We start from the raw sequence: 20,564 nt of genomic DNA, 5'->3' as shown, positions 1-20,564 counted from the left end.
TGGAGGTTGCAATGAGCCAAGATTGCGCCACTGCACTCCAGTCTGAGTGACAGGGTGAGACTCCATCTAAAAAAAAAAAAAAAAAGATCTGTTCATGTGGGTGTAGATTTAGCTAACTGCTTCGAGCTGCAGCATAGTATTCTGTGGTGTGCATCCATTCCCATAGTGATGGGCACCTAGGCTACCATAAACAATGATACCAGTAACAGTCTTGCACATGTCCATTATGGACATGTTTGAGAATTCTCAGGGACACAGACCCAGGAGTGGACATGTTTGAGAATTCTCAGGGGCACAGACCCAGGAGTGGCATTGCAGCATAAGTACTATGAGGCTGTTGAATGGTTGTATAAGCTTATACCCATAAGCATTGTGTTCCTATAACCACCCCTCCCAACACTTGGTATTATCCACATTTCTAATTTTGGCCTTTTAGTAATGTCTCATTTTAATTTTTATTTTATTTATTTATTTATTTATTTTGAGACGGAGTCTCACTCTGTCGCTCAGGCTGGAATGCAGTGGCACGATCTTGGCTCACTGCAACCTCTGCCTCCTGGGTTCCAGCTATTCTCCTGCCTCAGCCTCCCGTGTAGCTGGGATTACAGGCATGTACCACCACACCCGGCTAATTTTAGTAGAGATGGGGTTTCACCATGTTGGCCAGGCTGGTTTCGAACTCCTGACCTCAAATGATCCACCTGCCTCGGCCTCCCAAAGTGCTGGGATTACAAGCGTGAGCCACTGTGCTTGGCCTTTTTTTTTTTTTTTTTTTTTTTTTGAGACAGAGTCTCACTCTGTCTCCCAGGCTGGAGTGCAGTGGCACAATCTTGGCTCACTTCAACCTCCATCTCCTGGGTTCAAGCAATTCTCCTGCCTCAGCCTCCCGAGTAGCTGGGATTACAGGCGTGTGCCACCACACCTAGCAAATTTTTTTGTATTTTTAGTAGAGGCAGGATTTTGCCATGTTGGCTAGGCTGTTTAATTTTTATTTCTAGTTACCAGTGAGTTTAATCATTTCTTCATATACTAGTTAGCCATTTTCCTTTGCCTCTTCATATCCTTTGTTTCCTGTATTTTTCTTGTTGATTTATAGAACTCCTTAATATATATAATATTTCTTAAATCCCTGGTTGGTTTTGGACCATATAAATATCATCTTCTGGGGTGTCATCTGTTAACTTTGCCTAGGTGTTTTTTGTTTTTTGTTTTTTTTTTTTTTGAGACAGAATCTTGCTCTGTTGCCCAGGCTGGAGTACAGTGGTGCGATCTCGGCTTACTGCAACCTCTGCCTCCTGGGTTAAAGCAATTCTCCTGCGTCAGCTTCCTGAGTAGCTGGGACTACAGACGCGTGCCACCATGCCTGGCTAATTTTTTGTATTTTTAGTAGAGACGAGGTTTCACCGTGTTAGCCAGGATGGCTTTGATCTCCTGACCTCATGATGTGCCCGCCTCGGCCTCCCAAAGTGCTGGGATTACAGGCGTGAGCCACTGCGCGTGGCTGCCTTGTTGTTCTTTACCGAATGGAAATTCTTGATTTTGATGTAGTCACATCCATCATTTTTTAGCCTACTGTATTTGCCTTATTACTGCTTCTTGGACTTAGATCATCCAGATTGTCTCCCTAAATTTCTTTTAGCTTTATGGCTTTACATTTCCCCTTAAGTTTTTAATGTATATGGAGCAATCTTTGGATGTGGTATAGGTTGGATCCAGCCTTATTATTTTTTTATTTCCCAATACCATCCACTAAACTAGCTGAACTTTCCAGTTGATTTGTAGTAACACCCTTATTGTAAATCAAGTTTCTCGCCTTTCTATTCTATCTCATTGGTGTATTTATCTCGAAGTTTCTTAAAGGGGGCACAGTTAGTAGAGTAGGTATGTTTAGCACTGCTGGGCCTGTCCACTCAATGTCAGTAGTGTTGCCCTGTCATTGTGACATCCATGATGGCCCATGCATTTCCAGACACACCCTAGATGAGATCCTGTACCATATCATGTTTATTACTGTTCCTTTCTAGTATTTCTTAAGATATGGCAGGATGGATTCCCTGTGTTTGCTTTTTTTTTCAAAATTGATATAACTATCTGTGGATCTTTTTTTTTAAATATTTAGATTTAGTTTATCTAGTTTCCTCCCTCCCCAAAATGTCCTGTTATAATTTTGATTAAGATTGAGATTATAATTTGATTTAGATTAATTTACCAAGCTTTGGCATCTTTTTACAAAGTTAAGTCAGTATATCCATGAGTATGAAAGAATGAACATAGTATTTTATTTTATTATTATTTAACTGGAGGAACTATTGGGTATGTATTATGTTTTGTAAGAGAATAGTGTATTTTCTCAAAGTTTGAAAAGGAAGGAAAACTATACTTTATGCAGAAGCATAAAGTATAATGAACCTTCTCCAATGACATCATAATATGTTAAACATTCTTCTTTTTCTCTTTGCTGGTTTTATGACTATGACTTTTGAATATCTATGAGCAAAAACATTATTTCCTGCCCTTAATGTTTTTCAAACAAAGCCACGCCTACTATTTGAGTTTTCCAAATACTTTGATTTTGTTTTGCCTTGAAACTTAGACTTTTTTTTCCTTTAGTTTCTTTTTGCCCTTAGAAATCTTGATTGGAAAAATCATATTTTTAGATGTGATTTTAAAACATTTATTTTAACCTTTCCAAGAATCTTTTTGAATTTAGTTTTTATTTATGTTAAGACTATATATAGCATAAAAAGAATATTACCTGCCTTTCCCCTTCCCAACATTTTGCCTCTCTAAGGACCTCTGTTTTCTATTCTTCTAGCTGGGCTTTTTTTTTTTTTTTTTTTGGTATTTAATGCCATATTTCTGAACAGTAGGCTTATGCTTACAAAAATCTGCGTAGGGGCCGGGCAGGGTGGCTCATGCCTGTAATCTCAGCACTTTGGGAGGCCAAGGTGGGTGGATCACGAGGTCAGGAGTTTGAAATCAGCCTGGCCAACATGGTGAAACCCCATCTCTACTAAAAATACAAAAAATTATCCAGGTGTGGTGGCATATGCCTGTAATCCCAGCTACTCGGGAGGCTGAGGCAGGAGAATTGGTGGAATCCGGAAGACAGAGGTTGCAATGAGCCAAGACCACACCACTGCACTCCAGCCTGGGCAACAGAGCGAGGCTCCATCTCAAAATAAAAGAATAAAAAATAAATAAAATAAATAAAAATCTGTGTAGGTTCTTTTCTAGACCTGCCCAGCTTTTATCCTGGGATCTACTTCCCCTCATATCCTGGGTATTTCCTTTGCCTTCTTACGGAGAACCCCCTGTTTTCCTGGACTTGATATCTTTCTCCTTTATTGTTTATATTTTAATTTGTGTGGAGCATGTCCCCCAGAAGCTCCTGAGAAAAAGGTGCATGAGATGTAAATTTGTTTGGGAATCTGCATATATGAAAATATCTTTATTTTCTTTTATACTTGATTTATAGTTTACCTGGGTATAGAATTCTAGATAAGAGAATATTTTCTCTGAGTTTATCAGGCATCACTCTATTGGCTTCTAGCTTCTGTTGCTGCTGACGAGAAGTCTGATGATGTTCTGATTCTTGGTTATTTTTTTCCTCCCTGGAAATGTTCTGAAATTTTAATATAATTAGCCTCATTCTAGGCCTTGTTTTGTCTGTTATGCTGGACGCTTGGAGGGCCTTTTCAATTTGGTAACACTTTTCAGTTCTGGGAAATTTTCTTGAATTTTTAAATTCTAACCAATCTCTTCCTTTTCCGCCTTGCCCCTAGTTTTCTCTGTTCTTCCTCTCAAACTCTCAATACTTGTGTTGGAATTTCTAGACTGATGAGTCCTTTAATTTTCCTTTCCTATTTCCCATCTTTTTGTCTCTTTATTCTACTTTCTGGGGGGTGTCTTGAACTTCATCTTAAGACCTTTCTAATTAGTTTTATATTTATGCTGTCATATTTTTAATTTTTAAGTTTTTTTTCTGTGAATGTTGCTTTTTAATAGTTATCTATTTTTGTTTCAGATGGACTAGCTCTTCTCTGAACATGTTCTTTCCTCAGCTTTCTGTAAAATCTGTGTTTCCTTAAAATACATTACTTGTTCATTTCATTTATTTTGATCTTTCATTTAGGGAATTTCCTTAAAAGTATAGCTTTGGCTGTTTTACTCATATTCAGGAGTGAGCCACAAAAAAACTGAAAGCTGGATTTGCCCAAGTGTCAGCTTCTGAAAGTTAACTGGTGGTTTATTCTTGGAGAGGACACCTCTAGCAGTCAGTATTTGTGCTTTTCTCTTGACCAGGTTCATCCCCAGAAAGAATGTTCCTGTTATCTGCTTAGGGCTTACAAACCTGGCTGTATCATTTGGGAAGCTGAGTGGGGAAAATGGCTAGGGATGTTTCACCTTTCACGATATCAACTTTCTCTTAATCACCATCTTTTTTAGACTGGTGGGCCTGCCCCTAGTTGTGCCTAGTCCAGAGTCTCTCTAGTAATCTTTCCAGAGAACAAACCTCCCATCCTCTGCCCAGCAGCTGCTTGGAGACAGGGCAGCAATCTAGGGGTAGAACTTTTACTCCATTCTCCTTTTTTTAGCTTTGTCTGCTATCCCCACTTTCAGAGGCACTTTGAGTTTTTCTGGTTTGTCTTAGCACAATTCAGTTTGATTTGGGCTTCCCCTTAATATAGAGAGACCCTCCGTCTCTACATAAAACTAAAAAAAAAAAAAAATTAACCAGGTGTGGTGGCATGCACCTGTGGTCCCAGCTACTTGGGAGGCTGAGGTGAAAAGATAGCTTGCACTCTGGAGTTTGAGGCTGCAGTGAGCCGTGATTGCGCCACTGCACTCCAGCCTGGGCGACAGAGGAAGACCCTGTTTCAAAAACAAACAAAACATAGAGGCAGAGTCTCGTTATGTTGGCCAGGCTGGTCTCAAACTGCTGGCCTCAAGCAGTCCTCCCACTCTGGCCTCTGAAAGTGCTGGGATTATAGGCATAAGCCACCATACCTCTCTGACCTATGTTTAAAGTTAGAAAGCATTTTTGTAGAATGAGTGCAGATTCATAGTTGAGTAACTTCTCAAACAAGGCTAACTTCCAACTAAGTTTTACCACAGGCAAAAAACCTACTTAAATAAATTTTATGTTCCTTGCCACCGATTTACGGTTACTAGAATTGCAGCAATTCAAAGCAATTATCTTGGGCCTATGTGTTGCTGCTTCCTTGCTTTGTGATCCTGGGTCATTTCCTAATGAAATTGGGCCCTCTGTGCTTCATGCTGTAAAATCCTGCTGACACCCACCTCATTGTGAGAATTAACTGAGCAAGTGTACATGAAAACACCTCACACAATATGGTATCTAGGAGGAAGTATAATAAATATTCATAAATGTTTTCTCATTAAAATTATTGCTTTGCTGACAAAATTGCTATATAGTATTTATAAGAAGTGCTTGATAATGACAATTAATGATTTTAATGTATGCTGGCAGACTGAACTTTACCAATTAGTATTTATTACATGTGGGACATATAAGAAGCAGGATTAGATTTAAGCAGAGTGATGAAGTAGCAACTCTGGTATATGCTATATAGAAGGTGATTTTTGTGGCTGCTGCTGCTGCTCTACAAACTAAATGGGATTTGGTATTGTTTTTATTTGCATTTATCTTGGATGACTGAGGAGAATGCAAGCACATTCCTTTGCTCTCAGGTCACATTTTTTGGTGAGAAGGAATTCCCAATCTGGCTAAGATCGTATGTCCTTTAGTTCTTATTAAGCTGTCAGTTAAAATTATAAAGACCCAGATACCCAACACATTTTAGGATTCTTGAATTCTACCTGAATGATGAAGCTCTTTTATCCCAGCCTGCCCCAGAACACCTGGGATGTTTGAATATCAGTGTTTCTTTTTGCTAGAATAATGACCTAAAGTCTTTGCTTTCTTTGGTAGCAAAGAAAGAATACCTAACATATATACAGCTCTTGCCAGTTTATAATGCACTTACACACATTTTCTTATTTGATCTTTGCAGCTCTTTTGGAAGAAAGTAGAGCTGATGTTACATCCTTTACAAATGAGCATCCCAGCTACTTGGGAGGCTGAGGTGGGAGGGTCGCTTGAGCCCTGGAGCCTGGAGTTCAAGGCCAGCCTGGGCAACATAGTGAGACTCTGTCTCTAAAAAAAGAATTTTATAAATGTTAGGCAGCATATTGCCTAGGAAGTAAAATTTAAGATAAATGTAAAAAATGGGGTCCTCAGCCCAGCGTGGTGGTGGCCCACGCCTATAATCCCAGCACTTTTGTAGGCCAAGGTGGGCAGATCACTTGAGGCCAGGAGTTCAAGACCAGCCTGGACAACATGGTGAAACCCCATTTCTACTAAAAATACAAAAATTACCTGGATGTGGTGGTGCAAACCTGTAATCCCAGTTACTTGGGAGGCTGAGGCATGAGAATTGCTTACCTGGGAGGCAGAGGTTGCAGTGAGCTAAGATCATGCCACTACCCTCTAGCCTGGGCAACAGAGTGAGACTGTCTCAAAAAAAAAAAAAAAAAAAAAATGGGATCCCATATGAGTGATTCATTAGACCAGCAGTATATATTAATATGTTCTTTGTACCATGTACTATGCTGTGTCAACAGGACACAATAATGGATGATAAATAACCCTTTCTCCCAGTCTGCTCACAGTCTAGATTGCCATTCCATGTATACTGTAAATACAGCTTTGTGGACTGCATTTCTGTTTAATGGTGAGGAAGCATTTTAATAAATAACTTCTAAGAAGTCAATTAATGTGGCAAATGAACAGCATTTTTACCACCTAGATTATTCTGAATCGTAGTCAAAATGTGTAAATGCAATCCTGCTACCCTTTGTATTTCACAATAATTCAAAAATCTCTGTTTTGCAGTTTTCTGTGCAGAGGCCTTGAATTTAAACTTAAACCATTATTGAGAGTCATAAATGGACAAAACCCATGGCAAACTAATACTTTTGAATGTTAGTAAAGTCAGCAGACCTTGAGCCTTTTGTTCATGCTTTCTATGTGGTGCACTGAAATGTGAAATGTTATATGAATTCTTATTTACTCTGGGCGATATGTACAAAATTTTAGAATTTTAAATTTGAGTGGGACTGGAGATAACATAATTAATCAGTGGCAGAGTGTGGACTGAAACCCAGGCTTCCTGATACCTAGTTTATTTAGTTCTCTTCCCGCTATCCTATGCTGGGCTTCCTAATTTAGCAGCCAAGGGAGATTTAATTGTAATTGCTGATTGTGGTCTCCTTAAAACTTTAAAGTTTTCTTTATTTAGCTGTAAATGCATGTAAATTTTTTCTTTATTTAGTTGTGTGAATTTCCTCTGCCTTGTATCTTCCAAGGCATTTGGGCTGTTTTAACTTCGATTACGGCCGGTTGCGGTGGCTCACGCCTGTAATCTCAACACTTTGGGAGGCCGAGGCTGGCGGATCACGAGGTTAGGAGTTTGAGACCATCCTGGCCAACATGGTGAAACCCCCTCTTTACTAAAAATACAAAAATTAATCAGGTGTGGTGGCACGCACCTGTAGTCCCAGCTACTTGGAAGGCTGAGGCAGAATCACTTGAACCCAGGAGGCGCAGGTTGCAGTGAGCCGAGATTGTGCCACTGCACTCTAGCCTGGGCAACAGAGTGAAGCTCTGTCTTAATTAAAAAAAAAAAAAAAGTTTAATTAGATGGCTGATCATTTATGATTTAAAAAGTCATTTATGACATTGACTTAAAAATATGTCATTCTTATAGACTTTGTACCAAAATGCAGAGAAAGTATCTAACTCAGGTTTTGAGCCATTGATTCATTGGCAGTGACAATGAAGATATGTTTCCACTCCAAAACAGGATTAGATGCAGCTTCCTAGATTATTATGACTGCCTTGCCTGCTTTCACAGCTATCTTGAGGCACTGAAGGGATGTGCGTGGAAACACTTTGAAAAAACATAAAGTGACATAACAATATGTTTTGCTTTCATTCATGAATCTTCTAATTGTATATTTGAGACTTTTTGTCGTAAGACATTTTGCTATGTGAGCTTATAGATTGAAATAGATTTAGGGCTGAGCATGGTGGCTCACACCTGTAATCCCAGCACTTTGGGAGGCCGAGGCAGGTGGATCACAAGGTCAGGAGTTCGAGACCAGCCTGACCAACATGGTGAAACCCCATCTCTACTAAAAATACAAAAATTAGCCGGGTGTGGTGGTGCGTGCCTGTAATCCCAGCTACTCAGGAGGCTGAGGCAGGAGAATCACTTGAACCCGGGAGGCGGAGGTTGCAGTGAGCCAAGATGGCACCACTGCACTCCAGCCTGGGCGACAGGCTGTCTGAGACTCTGTCTCAAAAATTTTAAAAAAATGAAATGGATTTGGATAGGCCAAAAATGTGACTGGGTCAAGGAAAACACTTAAGTCCATCAAGGCCTTGCTGATAGTAAAATAATGGAGTGGATGGGTAGTGGAAAATAAGGATAGTGTGCTAGTGCCTTAGAATGTAAAGGGAAATAATAGGCAGACTAGAAAGTTTTGTCTGTGTTGCATATCCAGCCTCTCCATTCTTTGGTCAGTATTTATTGAAGCACCTACTAAGGACGAGGTACTTTTTCAGACATAAAAGATATTATTTACTATCACAATAAGTAAGACAAAGATGCTATTTCTCTCCTCCAGGAGCTTACAGGGCAAGGCACTTACAGATGAGATACAGCACAAGTTAATAAATGTTTGTAGTTTGGAATGTGCCACCTTATTGAGCTTGCTGAAAAAGATATAATCTTGGTTAAGTTATTTACTGGCTTAAATGTATTAATATTCTCTTGGTCCACTTTTTAAACTTTAAAACATATAAAATATACATTAAAATATTTTGAGATATAAAATATATTTTAAAATATGTAACTACATCTTAAAATATATATAGATAGTATATTTATATGTATTTTTAAGATAACAGATCTATTCTACTTTGTAAGTCATCTGAACATTCCCTACCTTACTACATTAATATTAGGGAGCTATCAAAGAATGGGCATTGCTGCTGTGACATCACCCAGAAGTTAGTTTTTGGTGTTTGTCTTTCTTTCTCTCTCTCTCTCTTTCTTTCTTTCTCTCTCTCTCTCTCTTTCTTTTTTTAGACAAGGTGTCACTCTGTCACTCAGGCTGGAGTGCAGTGGTGCAATCACGCACAGCTCACTGCAGCCTTGACCTCGTGGCCTCAAGTGATCTTCCTGTCTTAGCTTCCCAAGTAGCTGGGACTACAGATTTGTGCCAAAACACACAGCAAATTATTTTTTGTAGAGGTAGGGTCTCCCTTTGTTGCCTAGGCTGGTCTCAAACTCCTGGGCTCAAGTAATCCTCCTGTCTTGGCCTCCCAAAGTGCTGGGATTACAGACGTAAGCTACTGCTCCCAGCCTGGTATATTTCCGAAGAGCAGAAACCTGGGTTTGAATCCTTGCCTTGCCACTTAACTAGCTGTGGAACTTAGGTGTGTCACAGTTTCCTCATCTGTCAAATTGGAATAAAAAATATCTACCTCACAGCTGTTGTGAGGATTGAATTTGTTAATATATGTAACAGCATTTAACTGCGTTTCTGGCACACATTAAACACTGTTATCAGTGTTGCTGGCTATCAGCATAATCAATCACCATCATCATCATCATTGTTATTGTTTGGCAGAATAAGAGTAAATTGGGTAAGGTTTCAAGAATGGATTTTCTCCTTTTCAAGCCCTGAAAATTGCTCTAAACTAAAGGTAGATAAAGGAAGGAAATTAAACCTTTGTTGATCATCAGCTATGTGCCAGGCAGTGCACTGGTGTTTTACTTGCGTTCTCGTTTAATCCCTACACCAGTGCTGTGAAGTAGATTAGAAAACAGGCTCGGAGAAGTTAAGGAAGGTCTTGTAATAAATGGACACCATGATGATGACTGGTCTCTGTTACTCCACATCATGTGCTCTTTTCTTGCATGAGCCAGACAGCCCCTGAGAGTTTAGCATGTTTCAGTAACAGGTAAGCTTGGAATATGGCCTCCTGACTTTGGGAACTGCCTTTCTAATGACCATTTAAAGGGACGTCTTCCACATTTTTAGTTAGTTCCTACTGTAGTGATTTGTTTTATATATCTGTAATTTCACTTCCCACCCATTTAAAAGTATATTGCAGTAGTGTAAATGATATAAGTGGGACCTGGATAGAAAATATTTGAATGTATAGAATCTTATTAATAGTTTTCAGCATTGAGCTGATTTATTATAATTTCCCAGTTTTCAAGATCACCATCGTAATTATTGAAGTTGTTACCCTTCACATTTATTAATATAACTTTCCTAGGGCTTTAAGCCTAAACTCCATATGGTTACATACGTGTCCTAGGTGCTGCTTAGTGTAGAACTGATTATTATAGTCAGCTTTTGGGGAGCATCCCAAATTAATTAGAATAACTTGGATTTAAATGTAATTAAGTTAACTTTAAATTTTTTGGTGTTCTTATATTGAAAGTAGGGTCATTTGGGGGACATTTTGTGGATGTGAAACCCCTGTCCATAAAGTGTCAGCTTAGCTTTTCATGGATACGGTTGCCTCAGATCCCCGAACCTAGAACTAGAAGTTGTAAGCTCTCCCTAAAAATATTTGTGTTTTTGCTAGGTTTCATGATCTTGTAACCTCTTCTGCCTCCTGGGACCTACTTTCTGGCCTCGTGCCACTGATTTGCACCATAGTGCACCCACATGTGAAACTTGGCTCCCTCTGATTTTCAGAAAGGCCCTATTCACACAGGGCATTTGCAGATTTTGTGTACCTACCTGAAGAAAGGGGCAAAATAGAGGTGGAGTGAGCCTTTGCATTAATGCAAACAACTTCCCTACTAAAACATTCCTGTTCTTAAAATGTTTTCTGACCTCCCTTGACCCAAGAGCTTCACCCCCACCTAATCCCAGCTCTGCTCCATTATACTAATTCTTTTCTTCTTTTTCTTTCCCTCTCCTCCTCATTCTTCTCCCCATTCCTTTCAGCGATATAAAACCAAATTCCTCCCTGTCTAATGCAGAGCAATTTCCCTTTCTTGACAACCGTTCTAGGATCTTGACAGCCAGACATTCTGCAGCAAACCACCTACTCCAAGGGGACTGGACATGAGTGATGGGAGCCCACATTATGGGAACATATTTTCTTTTTTTTTTTTTTGAGGTGGAGTCTCTCTCTGTCGCCCAGGCTGAAGTGCAGTGGCGCGATCTCGGCTCACTGCAAGCTCCGTCTCCCGGGTTCACGCCATTCTCCTGCCTCAGCCTCCTGAGTAGCTGGGACTACAGGCGCCTGCCACCACACCCTGCTATTTTTTTTTTTTTTTTTTTTTTTTTGTATTTTTAGTAGAGATGGGGTTTCACCATGTTAGCCTGGATTGTCTCGATCTCCTGACCTCATGATCCGCCCGTCTCGGCCTCCCAAAGTGCTGGGATTACAGATGTGAGCCACCGTGCCTGGCCGGGAACATATTTTCTTCTTTCTTTCTTTTTTTTATATATATGTACTCCAATTTAAAACTTTTAATTAAAAAGTAAACTTTAATGTCGAAAATGCAAACTTGGGGAGGACAGAAAGATAACACACAAGGCTGTCACTTCACACTTGGATGGTTGCACAGCAGTCGCGCAGAGGCACTCCTCACTTCCCAGACGGGGCGGCGGCCAGGCAGAGGGGCTCCTCACTTCCCAGATGGGGCGGCGGACGCCCGGCCGGGAACATATTTTCTTAAAGTTTCTTCGAAGAGGAACTCTGTGTTAGCTGTTAGGATGACACAATAGAGAATTTTCTTTCCTCTTACAGTGGTGGCCCAGCTTGCCGATCTCAAGCTTAATACTGAGTCCTACTTCCTGATAAAGTGTCAGAAACCTTAAACATGCTTATACATATAATTTGTCAAAATCATAAACTCTAGATGTCTTTGGCTAATATATTGTCCTTGTGTACAGAATATATACCGCTTTTAAAGAAGCATGCTGCTTACATATAGGTCATAAACCCACTTAGCACAAAAGAGTCACCACCTCATGCCATCTTGTTATATATTTTGCTTACGCAAAAATAATTTTAGCTTTTGATATTCGAGTATTTTTGTTACCATGAATTTGTGTGTTTTTTCCTGAGTTTCAGATTGTATGCAAATATAATGTGTAATTTTTAAGACCTAAAACAAATGCAGAAGTGCTTTTTTTCAGGAAGTAAACCTTTAATACTTCCATTTGTAGATCAGTCTACCCATAAGTGACTGACTCTTTGGTTACTCTTAGCTGAAAAGAAAGATCACAGTTTTTTTTTACTCTTACATCAGTTTTAAGGACTTGTAGGGAGTTTAATGCATTGTAATTTACTGGTCCTTTTTTGAATTTGTAATTACAATTCATGAAATTGCTTTTTTATTGCCATGTATTAGCCCAATCTTACAGATTGTTTCCCACTTGTAGGTAATAGAGAAGAGGAAACCTAACCAATGACTGTGGAATAATATGGAAGAAGATGGAAAAAACTTGTTTAATGGGTAAGAAATAAAAACTGTAATAAAACATTATTAATGAAAGCTATTTATAATAATAGTATTATGTGTGGCTGAGGTTGGCATACTATGAGGGTAATTGATCAGTTACTGTTTGTCTAACTCCATTATGAACTTTCACCGCTTGCTTTCATCTTAACCTCGTGAATTTTTTAGTACCACGAATTAACTTAAGCTAAGAGGGGACACAGCCATATTTGAAGTTAAAATGGGACCTAAAGACCAGCAACCATACTGAAACAAGTCTAGGGTAGGTCTTGAAACTTGGTGGTAAGATAGAGATCATATCTGTCATGACCTGTCAAGAGTAATTATCTACCCCTTCTTTTTCTCCAAATATGTCAGTTGCTATGATGTTTGTCCCACCACGAGGATACCGTTCATTTGAGCAAGTGCAGATGTGTGTCTGGTGGTAATCAAATAGAATTCTGCTTTGGGAGGTTGAGGTGGGAGGATGGCTTGAGGCCCGGAATTCTTTTATTTATTTATGTAGTTTTGAGATGGAGTCTTGCTCTGTTGCCCAGGCTGGAGTGCAGTGGTGTGATCGTGGCTCACTGCAACCTCTGCCTCCCGGATGCAAGCAATTCTCTTGCCTCAGCCTCCCAACTAGCTGGAACTACAGGCACCCGCCACGACACCTGGCTAATTTTTGTATTTTTGTAGAAACGGGGTTTCATTATGTTGGCCAGGCTGGTCTCAAACTCCTGACCTCAAGTGATCTGCCCACCTTGTGCTGGGATATGCCTCCCAAAGTGCTGGGATTACAGGCGTGAGCCACTGTGCCTGGCTGAGACCAGGAATTCTAGCCAGCCTGGGCAATATAGCAAGACCTCATCTCTACCAAAAAAAAAAAAAAAAAAAAAAATTAGCCAGGTGTGGTGGCTAGCTACTCGGGAGGCTAAGGTGACAGGATTGCTTGAGCCCAGGGGATTGAGGCTGTAGTGAGCTATAATCATTCCACTGCACTCCAGCCTGGGCAACAGAGCAAGACCTTCTTAAAAAATAGAATTCTACAGAAAGCTCAGTAAAAGGTTTGACTTTAAGTTTATGAGATATAAAAGTTTTTTTAATTATGCAAGTTTATACATTCATGTCAATAATTTAAAAATAACAGATAACTACAATCCTCTACCTGAATCTTACCCTCCTCCCAGAGTCTATAAGTATATGGCATGTATTTGTGCAACCTTCTTTGCCTAGTGGTTAAAAACATGGATTTGGAGCCAGACCGTTTTTAACCAGTCACTATTAACTTGACATTTGGACATGTTATCTCTGTGCCTCAATTCCTTGGATATAAGGTGAGGACAATAAAATGCTATCTCTTAGCAATTGATTAGTTAATCCATATAAAAAACTTGAAATAATGTCTGGAATGAAGTAAGTGTTTAGTAAATGTTAACTATAATTCTCATATGTATCCCAGTTAGCCTTTTTATGTGCCAGCCATCCACACATAAATTTTTCTCTGATACATTCCAAGAGTTAAACCATCTCAGATAAGGTTAACCATGGTGGCAAAAGCTTTTTAGTTTTTTTCATGAGAAGTTTTCTTTTGACTTCATCTCTGAGTATGCTGCTAGACTATGTGTGAGGATAAAGTTCTATATCTTTACCTTTTACTGTATATCTTAGGGTGTATATGATGTTTATAGTTATATATGAATAAACAACTATCTTCAGCCTAACATAGGTTCATCTTGCCTGTAAAAGTATCTTGTAAAGCAGGATACACAATTCTTTTGTTTCTAGATAGCTATGTCAAATGCTGTTTTGTGTTTCTGTCAATCTATTTTGAAGGACATGCCTTCTTGAGTTTTTTTCTTTTCTATTTTTTTTTTTTTTGAGATAATCTTCCTCTGTTGCCCAGATTGGTGTGCAGTGGTGCAGTCTTGGTTCACTGCAACTTCCACCTCCCAGGTTTAAGCAATTCTCATGCCTCAACCTCCCGACTAGCTGGGATTACAGGCGTGTGCCACCATGCTCAGCTAATTTTTGTATTTTTAGTAGAGATGGGATCTTGCTATGTTGTCCAGGCTCTCTTGAACTCCTGGCCTCAAGTGATCCACCCACCTCGGCCTCCCAAAGTGTTGGGATTACAGGCATAAACCACTGCACCCAGCTTGAAGTATTTTTTTTTTCCTTTTTGCACACAGGATCATAGTAATTATTTTATTTTTTATTTAAAGAGACAGAGTCTTGCCGTGCTACCCAGCTGGCCTTTAACTCCTAGACTCAAGTGATCCACCTGTCTGAGCCTCCTGAGTAGCTGGGACTATAGGTACCACTGTACCTGGGCTAGAGTCATAGCAGTTTTGAAGATTATCTCTGATACTGTTTGTATGGCTTGTCAGCACTTTCTTAGGTGGTGTAGACAATTAACTATTTTAAGAAGGAAGAGCACTTAGAAACAGTAATCTATTTTTATTGTTTCCTGTTATCTCAGTGTTAAAATTAAAAAAAAAAAAAAAAGACTAAGAACAGAAACAGGCCAGATGCGGTGGCTTAAACGCCTGTAATCCCAGCACTTTGGGAGGCTAAGGCAGGTGGATCACCTGAGGTCAGGAGTTCAAGACCAGCCTGATCAATATGGTGAAACCCCATCTCTACTAAAAATACAAAAATTAGCCGGACGTGGTGGCGCATGCCTGTAATCCCAGCTACTCGGGAGGCTGAAACAGGAGAATTGCTTGAAACCGGGAGGCAGAGGTTGCAGTGAGCTGAGATCACGCCACTGTACTCCAGCCTGGGCGACAGAGCAAGACTCTGTCTGAAAACAACAACAACAAAAGAGAAACAGTAATCTCTTTTTAGTATTTCCCTCTTGAATTGCTCTGGATTAGATTAGATTATTACGGACTATTCTATCTGCTGTGACTATAGATAGTGAGGCTATTTTAGAAGGCTAAAATATAAAAAACAGAAGTTGGCTGGGCGCGGTGGCTCACGCCTGTACTCCCAGCACTTTGGGAGGCCAAGGTGGGCTGATCACAAGGTCAGGAGTTCGAGACCAACCTGACCAACATAGTGAAACCCCCATCTCTACTAAAAATACAAAAATTAGATGGGTGTGGTGGTGTGTGCCTGTAATCCCAGCTACTCAGGAGGCTGAAGCAGGAGAATCACTTGAACCCGGGAGGCGGAGGTTGCAGTGAGCCAAGATCGCACCATTGCACTCTAGCCTGGCAACAGAGCGAGACTCCATCTCAAAAATAAATTAAATAAATAAATAAATAAATAAATAAATACAGAAGTTAACATTTACTAGTATGTATTGTGTGTCAGGCAGTGTTTTAAGTGCTTTACTCATTTATTCATTATCTCATTTAATCCTGTCACTTATGAGGTAGATACTGTTATTGTCTTCACCTTAAAGCTGAGAAAAGTGAGGTGCAGATTAAGTAATTTGCCCAAAGTCACATTGCAAGTGGCAGCTTCAGGATTTAAACCTAGGCCTATGCTATTGACCAGGGGAGTGTTGGCCTAGTTAATAACTCTTAAAAGGTTTACTAGGGTAGTGAGAATTTATATAAGACATAAAAACCAAATATCTCCTGAAAAAGTCACTGTAACTATTTGATTTTGTTTGCCTGTGTGAAGGAAAATTTGAAATCATGTATCTTAAGTATGGGAAAAATGATATGAGATGATTATTCATAAATAATTATTTTTCTTGACCATGCTTAAATGAATATTGCTGTTTTGCTTCATTATGAATCATTTATAGTAGATAGAAATCACCTAACTAGCTAACGAACAACATATTTTGTTTGTGTGTTTGTTTGGTTTTTGTTTGTTTGTTTTTTGAGATGGAGTCTTGCTCTGTCACCCAGGCTGGAGTGCAGTGGCGTGATCTTGGCTCACTGCAAGCTCCGCCTCCTGGGTTCACGCCATCCTCCTGCCTCTGCCTCCTGAGTAGCTAGGACTACAGGCGCTCGCCACCACGTCTATCTTTTTTTTTTTTTTTTTTTTTTTGTATTTTTAGTAGAGACGGGGCTTCACCATATTAGCCAGGATGGTCTCAATCTCCTGACCTCGTGATCCACCTGCCTCAGCCTCCCAGAGTGCTGGGATTACAGGCTTGAGCCACCGCACCCGGCCAGAAGAACATATGTTTAGAAGGGATTAGAGTTGATTTGTAGATTGCTATTTAGCTGCTATTCATAGAAACTTGCAGACAGAAAGATTGAACTGTGCAGCAGTTTGGAACTGATTGATAATTGGAAATTGCTCTTTCATCCTGTTAAATAATATTTGAGTGACAGTCAGCAGAAAGTTGTAGAGGAGAAGAAAAGCCAGGAGAAAGGTGACTTACAGGTCGTGTAATTAGAATGTGATGGCCTAAAGAGTAAATGTGCATTAACAATTGACATTTATATAGGAACTAGGAGGAATTGTAGTATGTGGTTTTTGTTCTGGGGTCTGGCTTTTCTTTTCTTCAAAAAGCAATTCACTTCTTGTTAAAATATGGTAAAGTACAGAGTAAGCGACAGTTAAAGTAACAACAAGTACACTAATAAAATGTCTTGGCCCTCCTATAAGTGTGGTTGCAGGTAGTCAGTGATGTTTTTCTCTTTTTCTTTCCATCTTTTTTTACCCCTTTCCCTTGTTTGAGAATCTCTTTTGAATATTGATCAAAGTTATGGCCCTTATTGCACATATCTTTTAAAACAATGTCTTAAAGGGTGGTCTGGGGCCCCTCGAGATCCTTTCAGGGGCTGATGAAGTTAAAACAATTTTCATAACAATTCTAGAATTTCTACCCTCGTTCTCTTACGAGTGTGCAATGAAGTCTTCCAGAGGCTACATAATGTGCAGTTGACTGAACGCAGAAGCAGATATGAGAATACAGCTGTTTTCCTTAATCCAGACTTTAAAAGATTAACAAAAATGTAAAATAAGGCCACTCTTCTCATTAGATTTGCTGTGATGAGCACTGTGGTTTCTTTCTATCTCAGAACATTGTAATGATCCCAGTGTGGGTTGAAAGTCATGATGTCTCTCCCCCAAACTCAGAATGTTGTTTGTATGAGTTGCTCCCAACTTTGGACAGGCCCTTTCATGTTCTTTCAGCCTTTTGTTTTACATTATTAACTGAACACCCACTGTGTTCTAGCCCTGTTCTATAAAAACAAAAAAAATCTCTACCATCATGGAGCTTATGTGCTATTAACAGCTTCCATTTTAGCCTTTGAGTTCTTTGCCTTAGACACAGCTGCCTCTTTAGGGGAATCTCAGAGTTGATAGCACTGGTGTGTCTCAGTGGCTGAGTGCTGAGGATAGAGTGGCTTGACATTTTGCCAATTTCGATTATTAAAAAAGGCACCGTGCAGGGCCGGGTGCAGTGGCTAACGCCTGTATACCAGCACTTTGGGAGGCCGAGGTGGGCGGATCACGATGTCAGAAGGTTGAGACCATCCTGGCTAACACGGTGAAACCCTGTCTCTACTAAAAATACAAAAATTAGTGGGATGTGGTGGTGGTCGCCTGTAGTCCCAGCTACTTGGGAGGCTGAGGGAGGAGAATCGCTTGAACTTGGGAGGCAGAGGTTGCAGTGAGCCGAGATCGCGCCACTGCACTCCATCCTGGCGACAGAGGGAGACTCTGTCTAAAAAAAAAAAAAAAAAAAAGGCACCATGCTTTGGAAGGCTGAGGTGGGAGGATTGCTTGAGGTCAGGAGTTCTAGACCAGCCTGGGCAACATAGTTAGACCCAGTCTCTGGGGAAAAAAAAAAAAAAAAAAAAGGCCAGGCATGGTGGCATGCACCTATAGTCCTAGCTACTCAGGAAGCTGAGGCAGGAGGATGGCTTGAGCTCAGGAGTTCGAGGTTACAGTGAGCTATAATCACATCACTGCACTCAAGCCTGGGCAACAGAGCAAGACCCTGTCTCTTAAAACAAAAAAACAAGCTGAGCATGGTGGCTCATGCCTATAATCCCAGTATTTAGGGAGGCAGAAGCCAGAGGATTGCTTGAGTCCAGGAGTTTGAGACCAGCCTGGGCAATATACTATGACCCGCTCTCCAAAAATAAAAATGAATAAAAACATAACAAAGGCACCACATGGTTTAGGATTTTTCAAATTTTACGTGGAACCCCAGCGTTAACAATAAAGATAGGCCAATCCCACTGTTCTTTTGGTTGATTTTACCTTGTTTTGCTTTCAAAGTTAGTGCTAGTTTTGTCAAGAAATAAAGAAAATGAGGGCTGGGCGCTGTGGCTCATGCCTGTAATCCCTGCACTTTGGGAGGCCAAGTTGGGTGGATCACCTGAGGTCAGGAATTCAAGACCAGCCTGGCCAACATGGTGAAACCCCGTCTCTACAAAAAATACAAAAATTAGCCGGGCATGATGGCGGGTGCCTGTAATCCTAGCTACTCGGGAGACTGAGGCAGGAGAATTGCCTGAACCCAGGAGGCAAAGGTTGCAACAAGCCGAGATTGCACCACTGCACTCCAGCCTGGGCGACAGAGCAAGACTCCATCTCAAAAATAAATAAATAAATAATAAAAATAAAAAAAGAAAATGAGATACCAAAGGATGTTAAATTTATTCTAATTGTTTTTTATTATTTGAAGAAAAATATTCTTAAATCCGTGAGATTTTCTTTGCCTGGTGAGTTGTTCCCCAAACCCTGTAATTTATTTAATAGACTTTTATACAAAAAGATATGACTTGGCTCATTAGATTGAGTCACTTAATACTGACTTGAAGGTTAACTAATATGGCTGTCAGACTCTTTGCTCACTGGCTAGATGTCTGTCTTATCACTCACTAACTTCAGCCGTTTCTAAATACTGACAACTGGAATGCCATTAGAATATTAATGGAAAAAGAAACTGACATTTAAAACGTGAATGACCCAAATTTTTTTCCAAAGATTATTTTAATTTTAAAATATACTTTAATAGAATTTTTTTTTTAATTGGGTGGCATTTTGGCCTTCCCTTCATTGAAGGTGTGAAAGGAGATTTTTTGTTTTGTTTTGTTTTGAGACGGAGTCTCACTCTGTCGCCGAGGCTGGAGTGTAGTGGCGCAATCTCGGCTCACGGCAACCTCTGCCTCCCAGGTTCAAGTGATTCTCATGCCTCAGCCTCCTGAGTAGCTGGGATTACAGGCATGTGCCACCACACCCAGCTAATTTTTGTATTTTTAGTAGAGACAGGGTTTCACCATGTTGACCAGGCCGGTCTCGAACTCCTGACCTCAGGTGATCCGCCCGCCTCAGCCTCCCAAAGTGCTGGGATTACAGGCATGAACCACTGCACCCAGCCCTATTTTTTCTGTCCTTATGAATTTATGCCCTTTTAAAAACCCCTTTGTTGTGATTTTAAGAGGGAAAAGAGGTAAATATATTCATTCTGCTTTGTTTTACTGGAAGTCCAGGGTTTAACATATGTTATCAAGTGCATGCAAAATACTAAGAATTGTGTTAGACATTTGGTCTTTTCTCTAATTTAAAAATCCCATCAAATTCTGTTGAGGTTTATGGCCAGGTGTGGTGGCTCAGGAAATCCCAGCAGTTTGAGAGGCTGAGGTGGTAGGATTGGTTGAGCCCAGGAATTTGAGATCAGCCTGGGAGACACAGTGAAACTGTCTCTACCAAAAAAAAAAAAAAAAATTACAAAAATTAGCCAGGTGTGGTGGCACATGCCTATAATCCCAGCTGCTCCAAGGGCTGAGGTGGGGTGATCACCTGAGCCCGAGGAGGTCAAGGCTGCAGTGAGCTATGATCATGCCACTGCACTTCAAAGTGGGTGAGGGTGAATCAAAAATAAATAAATACTGAGGTTTAGAAAATTCATTTGCGTTAATGTTGTTCATCTAATTTTTTGAGCACCTTCTATATGCTAGGCACTATCACGTGCTAGGCACTATCACATACATTATTTTATATAATCACATCAACTCTGTGAGAACATTAAGACAAATTCAGGAAAGTTAAATAATAAATTTAACTTATACA

At 40.1% G+C, this 20,564-nt stretch overlaps 1 protein-coding gene across 25 annotated transcripts in view; it reads left to right on the top strand.

Moving 5' to 3' along the window:
- USP49 (ubiquitin specific peptidase 49) overlaps positions 1 to 20,564 on the top strand; it is a 103,999-nt gene that overhangs the window by 11,298 nt on the left and 72,137 nt on the right. For all 25 annotated transcript variants that reach the window (XR_010158010.1, XR_010158009.1, XR_010158007.1 and 22 more), the window contains one exon: positions 12,511 to 12,584. The gene's annotated coding sequence lies outside the window, so the exon portion shown is untranslated. The remainder of the gene's footprint in view (positions 1 to 12,510; positions 12,585 to 20,564) is intronic.

The sequence above is a fragment of the Pan troglodytes genome, chromosome 5 (genome assembly GCF_028858775.2).
Source record: "Pan troglodytes isolate AG18354 chromosome 5, NHGRI_mPanTro3-v2.0_pri, whole genome shotgun sequence".
Taxonomy (NCBI): Eukaryota; Metazoa; Chordata; class Mammalia; order Primates; family Hominidae; genus Pan; species Pan troglodytes.
The sequence above is the reverse complement of the archived record's forward strand: the minus strand, read 5'-3'. Positions and strand labels throughout refer to the sequence as shown.